Source organism: Coenobita brevimanus, chromosome 90 (genome assembly GCF_032717465.1).
Source record: "Coenobita brevimanus isolate Jiangsu-jjx chromosome 90, ASM3271746v2, whole genome shotgun sequence".
In the NCBI taxonomy this organism is placed as follows: domain Eukaryota; kingdom Metazoa; phylum Arthropoda; class Malacostraca; order Decapoda; family Coenobitidae; genus Coenobita; species Coenobita brevimanus.
This window is the reverse complement of record NC_137043.1, coordinates 39,641,204-39,649,766: the sequence shown is the minus strand read 5'-3', so window position 1 is coordinate 39,649,766 and position 8,563 is coordinate 39,641,204. Positions and strand designations below refer to the sequence as shown.

Here is an 8,563-nt window from a genome sequence, read left to right as displayed (position 1 = left end):
ACCTTTTGTTTATCCTTTTCCAGTTAAGTGCTGACTGTCATGCCACTCTGACCCTCCCTGCACCTCAGCAGCATATTCAACCTTAACTCCATTTTTTCATTCTCTTCTGCGTCTTCCAGCATATTAACTGTACTTCCTCATTCCACCAGTATCCTCATTCTGGTGTTAATCTACTTTCTTTTCCTCTTGACTACACACTGTCATGCCACTCTCAGCCTCCTTCCCTCTTGTCATCTTCCACCTCATCTCAGTAACATTCCATCATTCTGTTTTGCTACCTTCCAGCGTTTGGTCTTCCACTGCATTCCTTCTTTCCATTTCAGTCTAGTTTCCATTTTTTTTAGCCTTTTTCCTTTCGTTTTCGTTTCTCACTCCATCCTTAAGAGGGAGAAGAGGCGTGGGTAATGATAATGATGGTGACGATAGTGGTGATGATGATGATTTTGTCAGGTATAGTCCTTCCTGTAAACCTAACCCAACCTCTGGCTTCTCATCTTGAACATCATCGTATCATAAATAGGGTCGTTCAGCACCATCTTACGCCCTGTTGATTAAACTGTGATACAAAAAGAAGCACATTGGCTTGATTCTTGTCAGGTCTCTCTCTCTCTCTCTCTCTCTCTCTCTCTCTCTCTCTCTCCAGTAGTTCGTTCACCTTGGAGGAGATTTTCGTCCTCTTGCACTTTCTTTCTCATTACAACGGCTCTGCGACTATTCTATAACACTTCTTCGTGACTAGCACCATATTCCAGTGTCAGCCCATTGTTGCAGCTCAATATTCAAGGTTGAGAGATTGTAATTTTGGGCCAAGTTAGTGTACAAATGGTTTAGTTATTGGTCCTTCTGTGTGAGAGGCATTTTCCAGTTTTTTTAAAATTATCTTGAGAGTTGTATCAGTATTAAAGTAAAAAAAATAATTCAGCATTGGTTAAGGGATTCATGGAAATTGTTAATAATACCCATTACCTGTTATTTAAGCCTAATTGTTCATTAATAAACCGTACAATAACAATAAATTATGAAATATATGTCGGTAAAAACATTTGCTCCCGCCGGGATTCGAACTTGAACCTCCACTGTCATCTCTGTCGGCCTGTGTTCTCCTAATTTAACCGCATGGTAACAAATAGTAGCGTAAATAATGTAAAACAAGGTAGGAAAAACATCTGCTCCCGCCAGGGCTCGAACCTGGGACCTTCTGCGTGTAAAGCAGACGTGATAACCACTACACTACGAGAGCGGTGAGTAGGGAGATGGAGGGATGGCCGGTTGAAACAGGGAGTGAGGTGGGCGAATGTTTTAGAATGATGGATAAAATAGAACCAAGAGGAATAAAGAAATAATAAGATAATTGGGGGAACAGTAGAGAAGGTGAATTACATAAGAGATGAATGGGAATTTAGGGAAAGAAAAAGAGTGCTCAGATGAGAGAGACAGGATAAAATGAGGATGAAAAGTAGATTGAAAGATGGACCTAAGACGAAGAGAAGAGAGAAATAATGTTGAGATGAATATAAGAAAGAGAGAAAGGTAGAGAATTACCAAAATAAGGTAGGAGGAGAGATAGGGAAGGGAAAAATGGAGTTAGAAAGGAGAAACGGGAGCGAGGAAGTGGAAAGGTAAACTGGGGGGAAAGTGGAGGAGGTGAAAGGAAAGATAGGGAGGGGAAAGGGGGAAAAGGAGATGGGGAAGAGGTGAAATGGGACTAGAATAAAGGGAGAGAGATGAGGAGGAGGAGGGGAGAGAAGGATATAATTAGGAAGGAAAGGGGAGAAAGACAGGAACCAAAAGAAGAATGAGATAATCATGAACGAGAAATAAAAAAGAAAAACGAAGAGAGAGAGAGATTAGATGAGAAAGGAGAGGGAAGGGAACAAAAAAAGATAAAAAGAAAGAGAGGAGGGTGAAAGGAGAGCAAGACTGGTGGGAGGTGGGCATGAGAGAGAGATAGAGAGTTGGGGGGTGGTCATGAGAGAGACAGCAAGGAAAGAGGGAGAGAAAAATGAATGAGCAGGGAGGCAGAATGGAGCGAAAAGGGATAAATTGAAAGAAAGGGGGAACGAAATAAGAACTAGAAGGGGGTGGGGTGGGCATGAGAGAGAGTTGGGGGGTGTGGGCATGAGAAAGACAGCAAGCCAAGAGAGATACCCAGTCGCCAGCGAGGCCTCTACCTCTAGTGTTGTGTGTGTGTCTCGCTGTCTTACTCCACCCTTTTATTTACCCTCGTATTTCCTCTATTACCTGTCTATTAAGCTTCTTTTATTCGTCTATAGTTAATTACCATCCATTTCGTACTTTACTGATCTTTATTCGTCCCCTGTTACTCTGTTTTCGTCCTCATTCGTTCATCTTGGTTAATATTTTCGTCGTTGTTTTTATTCTCGTCATTTCTCATTTCTTAGCCTGAATTCCTTTCTTATTTATCTTTCCCTTCGTTTGTTACTCATTTTTACACATCCCTTGCTTAAATATTCTTAGTTACCCACTCTTACTCCTCTCTTACTCACACATACCCCCTTTTCACTCCTCTCTTACGTCACTTACTCATTGCTACTCCTCCTCTATTCATATTTCTTTCAGTTACTCTTTTCTGCTTACTCTCTACCCATTTGTACTCCTGTTCATCCCTACCTTTAACCTGTCCTCTTATCCACGTGATTTTCTTGGCACTGGTTTCGTTCCCTACTATCTCCCCCCCTCCCTCCCTGCTCTGTCGCTCCCCTACCTCTCTTCCCCACTTCCTTTCTCTCCCCCCTCCACCCCTCCCCTTCTCTCACGTAATACCCCCTTCCCACTCCGTCTCGTAACCCCCCTTTCCCTCTCCCCTTCCCTTCCCTCTTCTCTCTCACCCCTCTTCCTCCCCACCTATCCCTCCCTTCTTCCCCTTCCCTCCTCTCTCCCCCTCTCTTATCTCCCTAAAGGTTTCTTCCTTACCCGTCGTCAGCTTCCCCTCCCCTTTCCTTGGCCCCCTCCCCTCTCCTTTTTACCCCTATTCGTCCCTTCACCTATATTCTTCTCAGACGCTCTCCCCAACTTGTACTGTTCATTTTCCCCCTCTCTTATCCCTTCCTCCCTGCCCCCTCCCTCCCTCATTGTTTCACCCCACTCTCTCTCCTCCTTCTAGCTCCTCTACTTGGCTCCATTCTTGGCCCACGTGGATCTACAATTGCTGCTCGCTCCTCTAGTTATTTCTACTCGCTTCACTTCGTCATGGGCTCCCACATCACCCACACCCACACCCCTCCCTCCACCTTCACCCACACCTATGCCCACATCCCTTCCTCCACCCACACCTACACCCATATCCCTTCTACCCACACCTACACCCTCACCCACGGCCTACCCATTTTCTCCTCCCACACCCACTCTATTCCCACCCTACTGTCTCTCATTCATGGGCCTCACACCCACACCCATTTCCCACCCATTCCCACGCACACACCGGCACGAACCCCACCCTCACCCACACCCACTCAGACTGTATCTACACTCTCACCCTCACCCACACCCACTTTCATATCGACATCAATAGTCACAGCCACACAAACACCCACACCATTACCCACACGCACACAAGATCCACTGACACCCGCACAGACGCTCACTTCCATACGTACACAGGAACCGACACAGATACACACACCCATACAAACACCCTCACCCACCCATACGCCAGTCACACCCACACAGACACCCACAGCCGCAGTAATTTCCACACCCACACAGGAACACAAGCAGACAGCCACACCCACACCGGCATCCACACCCACATGTACACAAGCACCATCCAAAGAAATACCATCCACACCCACACGTGCTCCTACACCCACACCTCCACCTTTACTCACACCCATATCCACAGTCGCAGCCACACCCACACTCACTCCCACACCCATTCAAACACCAGCCACAGAAATACCACCCACACCCACAGCCTCACCCACAACCACCCACACGCCCATATATACAAACGGCCAAGGATCTACTGAGACTGTTCGGTTCTTCCCATTCATGCAGGTGAGTAAGAAAGAGAGAGAGGGAGGGAGGGGCTTTCTCTCCAATTCTCTCTCTCTCCTACAAATGAGAGAAATAAGGCGATCATGGACTTTGCGTCACAGGTTGTAAGAAGGGGAGGGGAGAGGAGGGGAAAGCTCGTGCACATGACGCCTCCCCTTCCCCTCCCTTCCCTTCCTCCAACCCTCACCCCTCCTCTTCTGCTTTTCCTATCTCTCACACTTTTTCCTTCTCACTCTCTCTTCTCCTTACTCTTGTCTCATCCCTCTCTCCTTTCTCTCTTCTCCCTCCCTGTCTCCTCCTTTCTCAGCCTCCTGTCCCTGTCTTCCCTTCTTAACTCTCCCTCTCTCCTCTACCCCTTTCTCCTTCCCCTTCCCCACCTGTCCCCTCTCTTCTTCCCTCCCCTCCCTCCTTCCCTCCCCCTTCCTCTCTCCTGTCCTCTTCTAGCATTTAAACGAAGCTAGACTAAGATTCCTCGGATTATATTAGCTTGAGGGGGAAGGGAAGGGCAAGAAGTAAGGGTAGGGAGGGGGAGGGGGAGGGGATGGTGAAAAAGTAGAAAGAGGGGAGAGGATGAGGAGATGGGAAGAGATTGGGATGGGATAGAAAGAAGAGAGAGAGAGAGAGATGATAAAATTTGCCAGAGTTAATCCAACTTACAAGACTGACCTGGATCAGGAAAGACCATTGTTCAGAATTTAATTGTTTATCCTATTGTGAAAAAATGTATGAAAGGATGTTATGAAACTTACATACACACACACACACACACACACACACACACACACACACACACACACACAGATAAAAATAGATTGATAGGTAGAATGACATAGATCGATAGATAGATTATTAGACATTTTCCTCTACCTTGGCCTAAAATTGCCATGTCTCCGTCTTGAATGCTGAGTTACAACGATTGATTAACATTAAAATATGGTGCTGGTCACGAAGAAGTGCTGTGGAAGATGTAGGGTGGAAGTTGAGGGGCATTCGTATAACCAGGCAGTGGATCCGGCCAGTTATGTAGGTGCCACCACGTGAAGGCGTCCCTCTCCATTAATATATAAGAGACGGCCTCGTGTTGAAGTGATATTTTAGTGTGAGAGAATTGACGTGAGAGAGACGGCGAGGGAGAAAGAAGAATGGAGGCTAAATATAACCCTTAGTCAGAACACCGGCGGGAGAGAGAGAGAGGGCGGAGAAAAGGAAGGAAAGAGGGAGGAGGGGTGGGAGGAAAGGAAGGAGAGGGGGGGAGGAGGAAAGGAAGGAGAGAGAGAGAGGGGGAGGAAGGCTAGGAGAGAGAGAGGGGAGGGGTAGGAGGGCAGGAATGTTGGCACTGTGCCTAGACCAGCTGATCTCAAACCACGTGCTACTTTAACCTCTTACTAGGCTGCCATTACTACCATCCTGCACTACCATACCACGTGACTACCATCATCACTATCATTACTACCATTCTGCACTACCATACCACGTGACTACCATTATTACTACCATATCACCTGTTTCCTACCATTATATCCAGCACTGCCATCTTAACCTGCCATACCACGTGATTCCTACCATTATGACTACTATTATTATCATGATGTACTACCACGTGACAACCACCGCCACTACCATTGTCACAAGCTTATACTACCATGTGACTGCCATTACTACCATCTTGTGTTACCATGTGATGATGATGATGATGATAATGGTGGTGTACATGGGGCTGGGTGAGTGTTGGCATCGCGTATCTGAATAGGGATGAGGTGTTGCATTAATGAGATGATCTGGCAATGTGTGTGACGTCATTCATACGCACGTACACACACACACGACGGTACTTACATGCATGCACACACGATACACGCACATACACATAGTCATTCACATATACACATATATACTTCACACACACACACACACCTCCATGTGTTTAAGCATGTGTTTCGGAATCAGATATAACCACGCAAAACATCTGTGGTGGGTGAACGGTTAGAAATTTTTGTGTATATAATATTGTGTGTATGTGTGTGTGTGTGTGTGTGTGTGTGTGTACTTTCTGAGTGCATGTGCGTGTATGTGCATCTTTTTATTTGCACGTAAGTGTGTGTATCTCTATGCATGTTCTTGTATCTTTATGTGCATGTGCCCGGAAGTGCATCTTTTTTATGTAATTTGCGTGTGTGTATCTTTATGTGCATTTGCGTGTGTGTGTGTGTGTGTGTGTGTGTGTGTGTGTGTGTGTGTGTGTGTGTGCGCATCGTTCTTATGTGCATATGCATTTGCGTGTTTTTGTCTTATGTGCATTTTCGAGTGTGTGCAGCGTTTCCACATTCATTTACATGTGTGTGTATCGTTTTGATGTGCGCGTGTGTGTGTGATTTATGTACATGTGTTATGTTTACTCATGAAGTAAAAAAAAATCACCTAATCGTTTACAAACACCTGTGGTCAGTGAACGTGAGGAAGTAACCCTGAACCTGAGAGAGAGAGAGAGAGAGAGAGAGAGAGAGAGAGAGAGTGGTGTTTAGGCATATGTTAAAAAATTAAATAAATAAATATATACCGTCACGCATCTGTGAAGAGTAAATTGTGAGATACGACCCTGAACTTGAGAGAGAGGGAGAGAGAAAGAGAGGGAGAGAGAATTATATCTGTAAGTGACCCCCAGTGCCAGAGTTGAAGGCTGCAGTTCACACACACATACCTACACATCCTGTTTACTTTGACTGTGCTTGGGAATATGGTACTAGCCACGAAGAAGTGTGGGAAGGATGTACACCAGTGGCATCGTCTTTATCATCACCACTATTTTTAGTTGCGGTCATAACTACTGATCCACCTTTTCGTCCTGCGGTTACGAAAGTCTTAATTTTTTTTAATCTGAAAAAATACTGGATTCCGTACTCTTTTCTCTGGTTTTTCAATATTCATCCTTTACTCTTTGCTTATTTGTCGGTAACAGGTGGGAAGATCCTTTTGTCCACGGCGGTGTTTTTGAACAGGAGTGGTGTATTTGGGTATATATGGAGATTTGAGAGAGAGAGAGAGAGAGAGGAGAATCGGACAAGTGTTCAGCACCGGACAGGTGTGTGTGTGTGTGTGTGTGTGTGTGTGTGTGTAGAGGAATGCTTTGTGTATATGTACTGTAGGTGAAAGAGAGGGGAGTGTACGTATATGTATGTGTTTGAGAAATGTATGTGGTTGTACTGAAGCGTTTGTATATGAGAGAGAGTGAGAGACCATGTAAGTCAGTGTCAGTGTACTTGAGCACATGAACTGAATGTATGCACGTATATACCTATTTGTATTTACGTGTACATGTAATGCTGTATACACATCTATATATGTATGTATGTATGTATTCGTGTGAGTGTTCATGTTTGTGTGCTTGTAATTCATTATGAATGCGTGCATGTGTGTATGTATTCATGCAGGTATTTATATTTAATGCATATAATTGCCATGCACGCGTGGATGTATGTTAATCAGAGCCTTCACCAACCCGCCTAATGACTGCCTACCATTTAACCAACCAATTAGCTCATCAGGCAGTTAAAGGTGGCATTAGAAATAATTTAGCGTTATTTCAGATTTTTTGGCTTCTTATGTATTTATTTTATTTGTTTATCTGACAATTTTTATAATTAAGTCATTCTCTGTCTGTCTGTCTCTCTCTCTCTCTCTCTCTCTCTCTCTCTCTCTCTCTTTCTCAGTAGTAATAATAATGAAAAATATTAAAATTCAGTACAAATTGTATCACAGTAATGATAATAATAATGATTATAACAGTTTCCTGCTCGCCTTAGATACCCGTTTTCTAATCCCACCAAATTAGTTCAGTGTACCGTTGTATTAGAACATGGCTCCCGTGACGTCATGCCCGGATTTATGACGTCATAGGCAAGTGACGGCAACAGGAGTAAATTTTCCACCAGCCTTGTACCTACGATGACATTATGCTGGCTGTCGTTGAAAGATTTATTATTTTTTTAGCCTAGGAGTGATATTTTCAATAAATTATTATTATTATTACATCAGTAGTACAGTATACTGTATAGTAGTGGTAGTAGTAGGCAAGGTCAAAGTCCGACGGTGCGCGCGCGCGCACACACACACACACACGCACGCACACACGCGCACACACACACACACACACACACACACACACACACACACACACACACACACACACACACACACACACACACACACAGCTTCCAACACCTCATACCTCGCACAGATTTCTTCCTTCTGTTTCTCAAACCTTTTCAGGCGTTTCTGCATTGTCTTCCCTAAGCCCATTTCCAGTTTCCAGTTTCTAGCGATTTTCTTGGGATTACTATAATTTGTATACAGCATCAGTGCAGCGGTTGTTGAGAGCAGGTTTAGTGGTGCCTGGATTGGCCTGTTGTGTATTCCGTGGGTGAGGGATGCATTAGGGGGAATTGGTGTAGGTTGGAGTTTAGGTAATTGGGTTGTTACGTGTGTGGGGAGGTAGTTGGCTTGTTACGGGGTGCACATGTGAGTCTGCTGCTGGGACACATGGATCTGT

The 8,563-nt window shown here is 44.8% G+C and overlaps 1 non-coding gene across 1 annotated transcript; it reads right to left on the bottom strand.

The window, feature by feature from the left end:
• Positions 1-1,167: 1,167 nt before the first annotated feature.
• On the bottom strand, positions 1,168-1,240 carry TRNAV-UAC (transfer RNA valine (anticodon UAC)). The gene has a single exon. It is a non-coding gene; the product is annotated as a tRNA-Val (tRNA).
• Between the last annotated feature and the right edge of the window lie 7,323 nt (positions 1,241-8,563).